The sequence below is a fragment of the Rhinolophus hipposideros genome, assembly GCF_964194185.1.
Source record: "Rhinolophus hipposideros genome assembly, chromosome: 10".
NCBI lineage: Eukaryota > Metazoa > Chordata > Mammalia > Chiroptera > Rhinolophidae > Rhinolophus > Rhinolophus hipposideros.
This window is the reverse complement of record NC_138056.1, coordinates 19,782,581-19,796,744: the sequence shown is the minus strand read 5'-3', so window position 1 is coordinate 19,796,744 and position 14,164 is coordinate 19,782,581. Positions and strand designations below refer to the sequence as shown.

Here is a 14,164-nt window from a genome sequence, read left to right as displayed (position 1 = left end):
CACACACAAAACTGTAATTGATGCTGTACTTTGGACTAAATATATATTATACTATATATACACACACGCATTCTGTCATGAGCAGGACATACCGATCAAAGTAGCAGTCTCACTCACGTTTGTGTCTTTCCATAATGTAAGACTTTATTGGAATAAAGCCAGAGATCTAGTCCTACTGACTTGGTTTAACATGGGCATTAATCAAGGCTCAGGTCAGAGGATAGCCTCCAATAGTCGAGGTAGAGCAGTTTCACACAAGAGGGTCACGCAGGTTTGCAAGCAATAGGGTCAGGTAAGGTAAATGGAGTCTGACACACGAAGGAGAGGAGAGAGAGATTCCAGTGTCAGCAAGAGTCCCTATGGTGCTGGGTGCATAGGCCAGGCTGAGCTGGTGAAACAGGAGGCAAGGCTGCCAGCGCTCTGTCTGGGAGGAGTGCAGGTGTGGCCATCAGCTCGTCAGTTGTGGTCTGAGCGATGAGCCATCAGAGAGCTCTGATTTTATACTTGAGACTGGGTACAGTTCACTCATCTGCAGTCCGATAAAGCTCATCTACAGTCCAATAAAGCCATCCAGATGGTCACACTCCACCCTGTGTCTGGAAGTACCTGGTTTGGGCCTTCACTGGGTACTTGTTTCATGTGATGCTCTGGCATGACTGTCCCTTTGTGACTGACATAGCTATTAAAATTATTAGAGTCAATTTTGTGTTCATAATTAATGCCCTACACACATTCTTCAAAATATAGTTAATCAATTTTAAAATGTGTATATCTGCGTACATATTATGTATGCATATGGTATAGGATAAACCATATAGATGGAAAATCATGTTTTAGAGTCTCTTAAACTTGTAGTTTTGGACTGTATTAAATCAGACTTAAAGGATCTCATGAGAAACAAACCTTTGCATAGGTTTCATAAACAGTTTCTTCCTCTTTCAGTGCAGGGTTGAGCAATATCTAGAAATCATGGCCTTGCTTTCAGACGTTTGTGGGTTTTTTAATCTGCTGAATGGTTGTAAGCCTCAGACAGGGCATTTCTCACTTGGTGTCTAAGGGCAGATGACAAAGGTTTCATGCTTCTTGCCCAAAGCTAAGTTGTTAATGTTCAGAGTGAGAGGTAGTGGGCAAAAGTACTCAGTGATCCGTCCCCTTTTATTGCTTTTCTCAAAGAAAAAAGTAAGGGTCCACAGAACCTCCAAAATCAATTTTACTTTTCCTGACTTTGGACATTGTAAGACTGTTTCCTCCCTGCTATGTATTTATGAAGGAGGACACGAATGATTTCTAAAGAAATGTGCTTAATGCACAAACAATTTAGGTATTTCATGTTCACTGTTTTTGAAGATAAAGCAACCTGTTCTGGTAGGTATGTAACGACTATTGTACAACTTGAATAATTATAATGGTAAGAAAACAGTATAAACTTATTAAAACACTATGGAACGTAGCACTATACACTAGACAATCACATAAACTCTTAACATCTAGCATCTAATTAATTCTTATACATCTGTGGGTTTGATATATTATTATCCTTGTTTTAAACATTATAGTATGTTTTTCGTGCTCTTATAAAATCCTACTTTTGAATTTCTAGTGGTTGCTCCCACACTATGAGTGAGGTATATGATTACCACTGGTTTTCTTATGAGAAAAGCAAATTACGGTATATGCCCGGGTCATATAGCAAGTAAGTGATGGGACCATTTTGGAAGCTGAACAGTCTGACCACAGCGCTTTCAGTAATATGTATTGAACTTTAGGACACAAGACTGGCAATGGACTAGAGTTCCTAGACTCTTCGCATCATGTCATACAAAGTGTACGGTATTAAATTGTGGGTTATGGAATGTTGAGCTTTAGGTAGAATTTTTTTCTAAAGCATCTCTCATAAAAAATGTGCAGATAGTTACAGAAAGTGATTATTTTCATTTTGTGTTTTCTTTGCTTTTTTCATTTCCAAATTCTATACAATGAACATCGTTAGCTTTGTAATAAAACTACCATTAAAATGCATTTACGTGTCATAAAGTTTTGGCAAAAATATAAATGAATAAAACAAAGCTGTTAAATATACCAGAGTTAAATTTTTCTAATTATAATAGTATTTTAATAATTTAAAAATTCCATAATATATAAGTTGCTATGTAATACTTAGCATATATATGTGTATATATATATATATATATATATATATATATATATCCAACCATATGTATCTCAATGAAATACTAAAATACTGAACTTACAAATTTAATGTTTGTTATTTAATTTTATTATAATTCTTCAACATACAATATTTTGCTGTATGTTTTTGTCATAGTTGACCTCATGCTGTCAATAGTTATTAGCAAAGTGATATATCTAAATTTCATACCACAGCTATATATGCAAGAGTTAAACACTTGTAAAACAAAATCTCTCACTGTACTGATAATTTCCATGTATTTATAATTAATCTCTTTTGAGAAAGTTATATTTCATGTAAATGAATGCTGTGTATTTATATCTTAACATATTTTGATCAGTAAATTTCTTCCATCATCAAATCTTAAAGGCGTCTGTCCCCTTTTAAGTAATGATGCATGTATTAACTATTCCATTTCCCCCCCAATTATTTAATTACATATAGGAAACACATCTCAAGGTACAAATTCATTCAGTTTAGTTAATATAATTGTTTTAATTTTTAGCTAACTGAAGTTAGTTTCTATATAGAGTCCCCATGTCAATATGTACCAAGATTTACATGTCAATTCTCTCCACCATCCTTGACGTCTATCTATATTGCATTATGCACAGCTGTGACAGGGATCTGACTTCGATTGTCCACATCTCTCCTTGCTGATTTTTAGTCTTTATTCCCATCAAATCTCTGACCTTTGTCAAAAAGTTATCACTTCATGACGGTCTGCCTGACTTCTATGTCTCTCCAGAGACTCATTCATTTCTTTTCGGCTACTGGGAGCTCACTATAGACTATTTGTGGAACTTCACACCTGTTCTAACTTTGGGCACATTACAAATTACTCCACTACAGTAAATCCTCACTTAAAGTTGTTGATAGCTTTTGGAAACTGTGAATTTAAGCAAAACAATGATAGCAAAACCAATTTTAAAACAGGCTAATTGACATAAACAATACTTAAGTTCCTATGGCACATTCTGATCTCAAAAAACATCAGGAAACTTCTAAATAAAGACTCCAAACAATTCTAATATTAAACATTGAAATAAATGTCAGCTCTACATACATTTAAGAAAGATTAATGAAAACAAATGAGATAATTCTTTCCTAAGCCGCTTATTCTGGTTCAGGGTTACAGGTGTCCAGAGCCTTTCCTGGGCAGCTCAGGTCACGAGGTGGGAACCCACCCTGGACAGGACACCCTTCGATCACAGGATACGCTCACACACACCCACATTTACTCAGACTGGGACAAGTTAGACATGCCAATTCACTTACTGTACACATCTCTGGGATGCGGGTAGAAACCATTGTACCTGGGGAAAACCCACACTGTCCTGAAGAGAATATGCAAACTCCACTCAGACAGTGGTCCTGGCAGGAATCCACTGTATTTCCCTCATCAATGTTATAACAGAATGACATGGAACAAAATGACATTATTCGAAGACCTGCTGTACTTTCGGATCATTATTGAGACAGGTAGGTCTTCTATGAGCTCCGTTTTCCAAATCATCTGCCTGAACGTACCGCTTAGCCATTTTTAATTGACCCTATGATATATGGCACTAAGAAAATACAGGACTTTTTTATGATCTTGGCTACACACAGGCAAGGATTTCTAATCTTCTCTGCTTTTAGTTCCCTCAATCCAATATAAAGTTTCTGTTCCTGTCATGCTAATGTCAGACAAGTAGAAATAATAATTTGTCACCATGAGTTGCTGCTGGAGTAGAGCAACATATGCACGAAATGAGTAGATTATTTAATTAACATATAAACATTATTTTCATATTCTTTCTCATTTAATAAAATCTAGTAGTCTTCCATTTTTAAATGATAGGTAATATAACATCACTAAAAGCACAGTGAGGATAAGACTGAGTTTCTTAGAGATAACATAGATAAGGTGAAATCACATGAAAATGTGTTCCCTTGGTGGATAATCCATACATTTATAATTTCTTTAGAATGAATGTATTAATTAACATAATGTACCAACCTTAAAATTTCAGTGATTTAACATATATAACATTTTGTTATATCACAGTTTAGGGACTATGTTCCCAACAGCTACTTGGGTCACCCAGTATGAGAGAGTGAAATTCCAAGGTGTTTGAGGTTAAAAGGCCAGAATAGTTCTCTATCTCATAAAGTGGACAGAAGAATGGCAGTTAAAACCCAATCTATGGAATAGAAAGCATTGTATTTATTAAGGGGTTTAATTTATATTTATAAAATAATAGCCCGAGCTTAGTTATAATCCATGAAAGGAACTGGAGGTCGTATGTGCCACTGTAAATCAAAAGGATCATCAGATGCTGGATAACATGTGATCTTTATCCACAAACATGGTATAGGTGTGCCCAAACTTCTATTAATAGATTGTGTTTTATTTGTAAGTTACAAGACTGTATTTCTTTGCCTAAGTAGGAGACAAACTGCAGAGAACAGCTAAAAATATAATCCAAAGTCCTTTTACAAGATTAAACTGAGAAAAGGAATTCATTATTCATAAGTCTTTACAGATCAAAGCTAAAAGGGAATATGATCACCAAAGGAATGGCGTGGATGAATAGCAAATGCTCACCAATCCCGAACCATTAATATGTGAGATAATTTTTTTAGGTGGCATAAAAATGAAGACAGATAAAAATGAAATAAAATTACTGTTCTAAATCACAAAAGATAAAAGTAAGGGTGAAAAAAAATGAATTCAATTAAATTTAAGCTGTATTTGAAGTGGATGTTCAAGAAGTGAGCTGTTTTATGATGTTAGGAGACGATAGAGTTATTTGAAGTTATATTTATCTATCTAACTGAAGTGTATATCTATATATACACACACATTCATTTACATATTTACATGTAATTTAATTACTGCAATTACCAATAAGATTCGGTTAATATACACTAACTTATTATTTATTTTGTATAGGGTTTATCTCTTTTCTGTTCATTTGATTTTGCTTTCTTGCCATCTTTTAAATTGGTCAAACATGTCTATGTTTCCTTTAGTTCCTTTTATGAGTTATACATTTTTTTACTATCGCTTAATGATTACCCTACCAATTAGCATATGTATTCTTGATTTATTATTGTGTGATACAAATAATAATGTTTATCATTTCTAGTCTGCTCAAATATTAGAATCTAAATTTCATTCGCTGTCACTGTTTGCATCATTTTGTTATGCATTTTAATTTTACATACATAATTTTAATTTCACAAGACATATAATTGTGTTGTACAGACAATATTTTATATTTATACATAGATTTCCTTTTTATATTGTTCTTTATTACCTTCTGCATGCTGATGTAACTATTTGAGATCAATTTCCCATTTTTTACTGCAGAGCTGCTGGCAGCACAATCCCTCAGATTTGGGTTGTCTTAAAACATCTTTATTTCATTTTTCTTTTTTGAGGCTATATTCTCTAGGTATACAATTGTACGTTGGCACTTATATTCTTTCAGCATTTAAAAATGTTATTACATTTCCTTCTGTCACTACTCATTTCTCTTGAAGTGTCTGCTGCCAATCTTATTTTTGCTTCATTGAAAGCAATGTGCCTTCTTTTCTCTAGTAGTTTTTAGATTTTTTTCTTTTTTTTTTCGGTTTTTAATATTTACACTGTAATGTGCTTGCAAGGTTATCTTTGGATTTATTGTGCTTTGCTATGTTCATTGGATCTGTGGATTGATATTTTCTTTTTTCTTCTACTGTTTCTTAAACTCTGATCAATTTTCTTTTCATTACATTTGGATTCCTCTCTCTCTCTCTCTCTCTCTAGATTTCCATGTTTCATTTTGTTTAGTTTTTATTAACTTGTGTTCTTCTTTGTCCAATGTGGTGTTAAACACATATTATATAATATTAATTTTAGATATTTCATTGTATTCAATTCCAGAAAGTTTATTTCATTATTTTTACAAGTTTAAACTCTCTAATGAAATTCTGCATCTTTTCATTGAATTTCGTCTCTATTCTTATATTATGTTTAACATGTTCTTCAAGTTAAAATAATTTTTCAGCATATGAATCATATATTGTTTGCTTTTTCTATTGATTGAAAATCATGTACCTCTACCTCTTCGCACAGCTACTGTTTTTTATTGTATATTGGACATGTGTACAAAAAAAAGACTATACAGCCATTAACTGATGTTATCTTCAACTTTTGGCAACCAGGAAATATTAACAACCCCAATCTAATCAGAAACAGCAGTAAAAATGCTTCTAATTGAAGGTTTTGTATAACTCAGTCTTTGTATAAGTTTTTCCTGCTCTGAGGGAATACACCTTCCAAGATTTTGTTTGTGATATTGTTAGGTCATAGACTTCACTTCACTGAAAACCTTTGAGAAACCCAGTCCAGATATTTCAGCCTAGACTTTATTACAACCCACTTAATGCTCTGGAAAAATATTTCAGTGGTTATCTATGGTGTGCCTTACGTGGATCCACTTCCAGCAATACCTTGTTTACTGTGTATTGGGAAACTGTGGGATATTTAACTCTGCTTCCAACTTTTTACTCCAGTCCCAAATGTTTGCTGATTTTTTTTCCCTCCGCTATAAGAGGCTTACTACCTGAGAAGACCTGATCCTTAGCCCATGGTAACTTGAAAAATATCCTCAGGAAAAATAAAAACCTACAGATAATTAGCCAAACTTGAAATGATCTCCTCATTCTGAATTTTATTTCATCTATTCCTGACTGATGCCTCAACTTTTGATATCTTTAAAAATAAAAAATTTTGTAATTTATCCTATTCTTCCTGTTAGTTGCTACAGAATTCTTGACTTGTTAAAATTACTACTGAGACCATGTACTATTTTTAATTGGAAAAATACTGTCTGTGCTGTTGGTGTGGTACCTTTTAACACAGATCAGATTTCATTGACTGAAGGATAGTTTTGATTTTACTTTCTTTTACATTTACCTGTATACATATTTTATCTCAATTATTTTCATTAACACTGACTTTTGCCTTCATTTATAGTTTATATTTTCTGTATGAGTTATAAGATAAAATTCATCAAATAAGTAATTGCTATTTGTAAGTACGTACTTTGAATAATCTACCAAAAAATGTTATTTCCAAACTGGTTTTCCCAAATCTACAATTCTGAGAAAAAAAGACAAACTAAATTCATCTAGTTATAAATAGGAATTTCATTAAAATATTTTTATATGTGATGCTTAATTTTATGTGTAAATTGATTAGACTAAGGAATACACAGATAGGTGGTAAACATTATTTCTGGGTGTGTCTGTGAGAGTGTTTCTGGAAGAGATTAGTATTTGGTACAGTAGTTTGAGCAAAGCTCTACCCTCACCAATGTGGGTGGAACTAAAGCAATTTGTTGAGGGAGCAGGTAGGACAAAAAGGTGAAAGAAAGGTGAATTCTTTTTCTTTCTGAGCAGAGATATCCATTTTCTCCTGTCCTTGTAGGTTGGAGCTCCTAGATCTTAGGCTTTCAGAATCCAGGACATACACCATGAGCTCCCAACTTCTTAGTCTATCAGCCTTGGACTGCAAGTTAAACTATCAACTCCCCTGTTTCTCAGGCCTTTAGTCTCAGACTAAATTATACCACTGGCTTTCCTGTTTCTCTAGCTTGCAAACAGTGAATTCTGGGACTTTCAGCCTCCGTAATTCTATGAGCCAATTCCTATAATAAATCTCTTATCTTTATATATCTATATCTCATATATCATCTATAATCTGTTGATCAATAGAGATAGATATATCATATTTGTTCTGTTTCTGTGCAAAACCCTGCCTAATATATCCTACAAGCAGATATATTTAAATTCTTCAGAATAAAAAGTATAATCATTTGAATTTTATATAATTTTAGTTTTTCACCTCCTACGTTAACTTTGCAAGTATACATTTTAATGATGGAGTTTGAATTTGAATATTTTTTTTAAATTACATCTTCAAAGCTAAAGTTTCTTATACTCTTTTTCTTGACTACTAAAGCTTAAGAGCTCAAAAGGATTTTGAATTAGAATTAAACAGAAATTTAGAGAATTCTTGACAAGAAAGACTTATCTCAAAACAATTGCAGTAGGAGAGAGAGGCCAAAATTGAGTTTGAATTCACCTCCATTGAAATAAGGTAGAGAGTTTTTAAGAAGTGGCATGGGGAGTAGGAGGGTGATCAAAAGCCATCTGTGTTTGCTATTTGACCTTACCCAAAAGAAAAATAAACTTTCTCACTGTCATATCTTCATGAAAGGAAGTAGTCATACAATGTGGAGCAAGGCACCTATTGAAATCATTACATTTATTTGCCCTCCGACAGAAACTGGGAAGTGGGGTGCTATCTTTTTTGATAACAATATTTCAAAGTACTGGCTCTTAGTCCCTTGAGGTAAAACTGGTAAAGGCCATATGTGTATATATATATATATATATATATATATATATGTGTGTGTGTGTGTGTGTGTGTGTGTGTGTGTGTGTGTGTGTGTGTATGTATATATAGTACAACTCAAAGTGGCCAAGAAAATATTTACAGTTACAAGTTTCCTAAAGTAAATGCTCGGAGGAAATGGAGATCATGGGTCTAAAGGCAGGAGGAAGTTTTCTAAACCTTGTTCAAACTGAAGGAAAACTTGAAGGTCATTTTAGTCTCTATCTTAGTGAAACTGGGATATTAGATTATCCTAGCCACAGATATTTAATATGTTCCTTCACAGAATTTATAATCTTTATTGGTACTAAATATATTTTTTATTGTTTATTGGTAGCATCATTTGTTTAACAATTCCTTACTGCTGGACCATTCTTTTGTTTCCTATCCTTTAAAAAATTATACATATATAATATATAAATTATACATATAATTATATATATTATATATGTATATTTTATATATAAATTATACATATATAATATATACATATATATATATATATATATATATATATATATATATATATATATATATATATATATATTTAAATTTATCACAGTCCTAGGTATGCATTGAACCTCCTCCCTATGTTACCCACATACACTTTTTTTTAGAGAATCTACCTCTATAAATAATCTTGCTTAACGTACATCCCAATATATTGATTCTGTCCAAAATGATTCCACATCTAAGTTTATGAGTGTTTGCATAGGTGGAATCTGAACAGAATGTCATCCTAAAGCTCTAAGAAAATTATGATTTTGTTTTTATTAGTTTCAGGTGCACAAGACAAGTTAATACTTAGACGTTCATCATTTATATCCCTCACACTGTGGACCCCCTTCCCCCATCCCCCCCATCCACTATCCCTCCGACATTACACCAAGCCATCACGTTATATATGTAAAATTATAGTTGGCATTCATTATTGTTCAGCTTCAGGTGTACAGTACATTGATGATGAATTATTCCAAATGGATTCCTCTTATGAATTAGAAATGGGAAAATGAAAGAGTGCTGACACATAATTGTGGGGAACTATCCTATACTCAAAAGTTTGATATTTGGGGGTGGGAAGTTTAGTTTTGCTCCCCTATAATAATATTCTGCCCTTTGTAAGCCTAAGAATCATAAATGGAACCTCAGATTTAAACAGCTGTTTCCCCCTTATTTTGCATTATTTAAACATGAAACAAGCTCTTGAAAGAGTGTTCCAAACAAAAGTAGGTATTTTTCCACAAAATGTTTCCTGGTTTTTGTTGTTGTTGTTGTTTGTTTTTTTTGACCCGATAAATAACATTGAAAGTAAGGGATGAACTATATGTCTGTCTAAAATGAATGCGTAGTTTGCATTTATTATTTTAATAATAAATAAATAAATACATTTCCTAGTGCCTACAATTTATGTTTAGTGAGAGATTTGCTTAAAACCAAAAGAACTTTCCAAATGTATTATTTGCAAAAATAATGAGGTCGGCTTGAGTGCGCATGGCAATGCAGAGGGCTCCTCCGCGGTCCCACCTTCAGCCGTGTTCTCTGGGCTGCACCACTTGAGACGGACGCCCATCTGCATTCCTAGCAGCTTCCACCGGTGGCCGCAGCTCTCTCCTCACCGTTGGTGCTCACACCACGAGGAAGAAAGACAAGAAGTCCTTCAACCAGAGCCTGGCTGAGTGGAAGCTCTTCATCTACAACCTGACCACTGGAGAATTCCTGGGGCGCACTGCCAAGAGCTGGGGTTTGATCTTGCACTTCTACCTCGTCTTTTATGGGTTGCTGGCTGCACTCTTCACATTCACACTGTGGGCTATGCTTCAGACTCTGAACGATGAGGTTCCAAAATATCGTGACCAGATTTCTAGTCCAGGACTAACGATTTTTCCAAAACCAGTGACTGCATTGGAATATTCATTCAGTATGTCTGATCCAGAGTCCTATAAAGGGTACACTGAAGACCTTAAGAACTTTCTAAAGCTATGTGGTTTAGAAGAACAGAAAAATTTCACAGTCTGTCCCAATGGAATACTTTTTGAACAGAAGGGTCCAGTCTATGTCGCATGTTAGTTTCCCGTTGCCTTACTTGAAGAATGCAGTGGTGTGAAGGATCCTGACTTTGGCTGCTCCAGAGGACACCCTTGTATTCTAGTGAAAATGAACAGAATAATTAGATTATACACTCAGGGAAAACCAAGGATATACTGCTCTAGTCAAGAGTGTTGAAAACGTAACTCTATCAGTTTATCCTCCTGGTGGAGTTACAGACTTAAAATATTTCCCATATTATGGGGAAAAAAAAAAACTGCATGCGAGGTATCTACAGCCATTAGTTGCTCTCCCGCTCGGCTTTGATCCTAGTAGTACCTCAAGAGAAGTAACAGTTGAGTGCAAGATTGATGGGTCACCCAACCTTAAAAACCATGATGATCGTGACAAGTTTTTAGTACAAGTTGTGTTCAAACTCGCAATGCATGCACAGTAGGAGTTAGGAGGTATCCACAGAGGTAAATGTTGTATTGTCTGTCTTCATTTTGTATCAGCTGAACCTGACATTCTAGAATTTTGAGCCTGCCTTAGAGAAAGGTGGGGTGGTACATGACACTGGGGTAACATCATAAAGTGCTTCCAGATCAGAGTGTTCAATGTCTTCTGAAGTAACTACCTGTTGCCTCTGTTGCCTTTTGGAACCATTGTACGGTCACTAGATAGGGACCGTGAATCCCAGATTCTGAACATGTAGAATGGAGGTCTTCTCCTGTTTTCATGTGGTTTAATTGCCAAGTGTCTAAAGCTTAATGTGCTGTGCTATGTAAATATTTTATAGATTTAACACTGGTTAACTGTCATATTTCAATGCCAACAAAGTTTTAGGGATAAAATGGTACCTGACCAACAAAATTACTTTATAACTGCAAAAAATGTGTTGTGTGGAGGTTCTGTATGTGAGGAAGAAATAAACAATAAATGTGGATTTGAAAAAAAGAGAAATATCTTTCATAGCAAGTTTTTATAGCTGCATATATTATTAATGATTATAATTTTCATCTGGAGCAGAAAAGTATATTCAATTTAACACATATTTAGAGTGAATCAACTGATGTTGAATATCTCAAGTATATCTAATTCTATTTGCCTTATGCAAATTTTATTTACAGAGGAGGTTGGAAACAAATTTTAAACTCATTGGAGAAATAGAAACATTTCCAGGTGAACAGCAGGGACATATTGTAAAATATAGGCTCCCAGGAATATATTGTCATATGTAGGTCTGAAATTTTTGATTGTGGTTAAAAATAAAACTTATTCATAAAGTGAAATGGTCCTCTACCACTCTTATCCTTGAAAATGAAATTTCTCACAGTTTTTATTTTGGGAATGAGAAGAGTACCTTAAAAGTACATTGTCAAATTCATAGTGATGGACTCTAGCAGCCCGTCATGATTAGTTGTGCCTCACTACTCTACTTCCACTAATTTAATGGTGTGTTTGAAGTGAAGTGCACTTTCAAGATTGGCAGAATGTCAGGTAGGTTCGAAATAACTCTCATTAGCACAGACAGCCTAAGATGGTCAGCAGGTGTTGTTATCAAGTGTCCCATGATTTTCCCATGTTTATTGAATTATTATTGTGCAATGGGGCTACACAAAACTTAACATTGCAAATTTCAGCATCATATTTGAAAACACTTAATTGAAAAGGGTCTGAATGTTCATAGAAAAAGACATGTTCTTGCTAATCATCTCCTCACGATATACTCATTAGTGTTCCAGGAATATATATTTTATCTGATATATGTTTGTTGTCCCACTGATTTGTCAACATGACAGACAGTCAATAGTTGATTAGAAAATTACATTTGGGTTACAAAAAGCAAACTGCCTGAAATCTACAGTTTCACAGTCTTTACATTGGGAAATATATTCCAAAGTCAAGGTCAGAACTGAAGTAAAATACATAAGGTACTAGTTATTGATTCTAAAGAGGTTTCTGGTTTTTCTACTGAGTTTTTTGTATGACTTTACAACTCACACAAATGCACTGAATGAATCAATTTGGCCTTTTCCCAAATACCTCCATTTATTGCTCTGCATAACAACCCTTCCTTATTGAACAACCTCTAGAGTATTGAGTTGTTAGCAATAGGAGCAGGGACTTTTCTTTTCTTTTTTTTTTCCATGCTAAAATCATAGCCACAAATGAAAAGGGCTGATTTTCTAAATCATTTATTTTATTCTTCTTGTACGTATTTAATAATATGAAGACATTATTCCTGTGTTTGTTCCAAAGAAGCTGAAATATTGTTAATAAAGAATTTAATCCTGTTTGAAGTACATTATACAGTGAGAAAAACTATTATTTAGAAAAGTTAAAGACTCTAGGGCTAGGCAAATTATACTTACTAAATAATGAATACAGATTCCAGATGTTGTAAAACATTGAGAATTCTGAAAGCAAATGTGGAGATACTCCTCTGAATACTATGGACATCCAGTAGGGACTGGGGATTATAATACTTTTGCACTGTGACTACCATGACATAAAATAAGAAGTACCCAGAACATACTTTACAATGCTTGCAGACCAAGTATTGAAAGGATCAAGACAATCCAAAAATAAATTATTTAAGAAAATAAAACATAACACTTCTCAAAGAAATATAATAAAACCCAGACACTCAACAATCCAGCACCTGCACTGTCAAAAATATAATTTAATTTATGAGACATGTGGATAACAAGGAAATTATAACTCATAACCAGGAGAAAATTTAATAATAAGAAACACACATAGATAATAAAAGGTGATAAAATTATCATAAAAGTACTTTACAATTGTGGCTAAAGAATTTAAAAAAAATAATGAGGGAGTAGATGGTGAATCTAAATACAAGAAATAATTGAAATAAAGAAAAATAAAAAGAACAAGAAAAACAAATAATAAAGGATAATTGAAAAGTTCCAGAATAAATATATATAATATAAATCTATAAATTATCGGATGCTTTTAATAGCATATTAGCTATAATAAAATCCATGAACTTGAAGACTGAGCTATAGAAATTACCCAAACTGTATAACTTTTCTCTGTACTAGTAATGGATAAGTGGAATTTGAAATTGAAAACATGCACCACTTACATTACCTAAAATGAAATATTTAAGTTTAAATCTAACATGCACCACTTACACCCTAAAATGAAATATTTAAGTTTAAATCTAACAAAACATTTACAAGATCTTTGTGAGGAAAAAAAAATTTACTGAATTAAATCCAAAAGAACTGAATATTGGTCCCATGATTTAAATTCCAGTACAAGGGCAGGGGAAGATTAGAGGAGATCTACCAGCACAGCATTGCCCAATCTTGAAAGCAACCAAGTTGTCCTTCAGTAGATGAATGGAAAATGAACTGTGGTACATTTTAGACAATAGTACATTACTCAGCAATGAAAACAAATGAGCTATCAAATTAGGAAAAGAAATGGAGGAAACATAAGTGCAAATGCATGTTACCAAGTGAAAGAAACCAATCTTAAAGGCAGCA

General features: G+C 33.6%; 1 pseudogene across 1 annotated transcript; it reads left to right on the top strand.

Annotated features, from left to right (window-relative positions):
- The first annotated feature begins 3,609 nt into the window (after window positions 1-3,609).
- LOC308503371 (sodium/potassium-transporting ATPase subunit beta-3-like) lies at window positions 3,610-11,103 on the top strand (annotated as a pseudogene). Its single transcript has 2 exons — window positions 3,610-3,673; window positions 10,204-11,103. The product of its transcript is annotated as a sodium/potassium-transporting ATPase subunit beta-3-like (transcript).
- The last annotated feature ends 3,061 nt before the right edge of the window (window positions 11,104-14,164 follow it).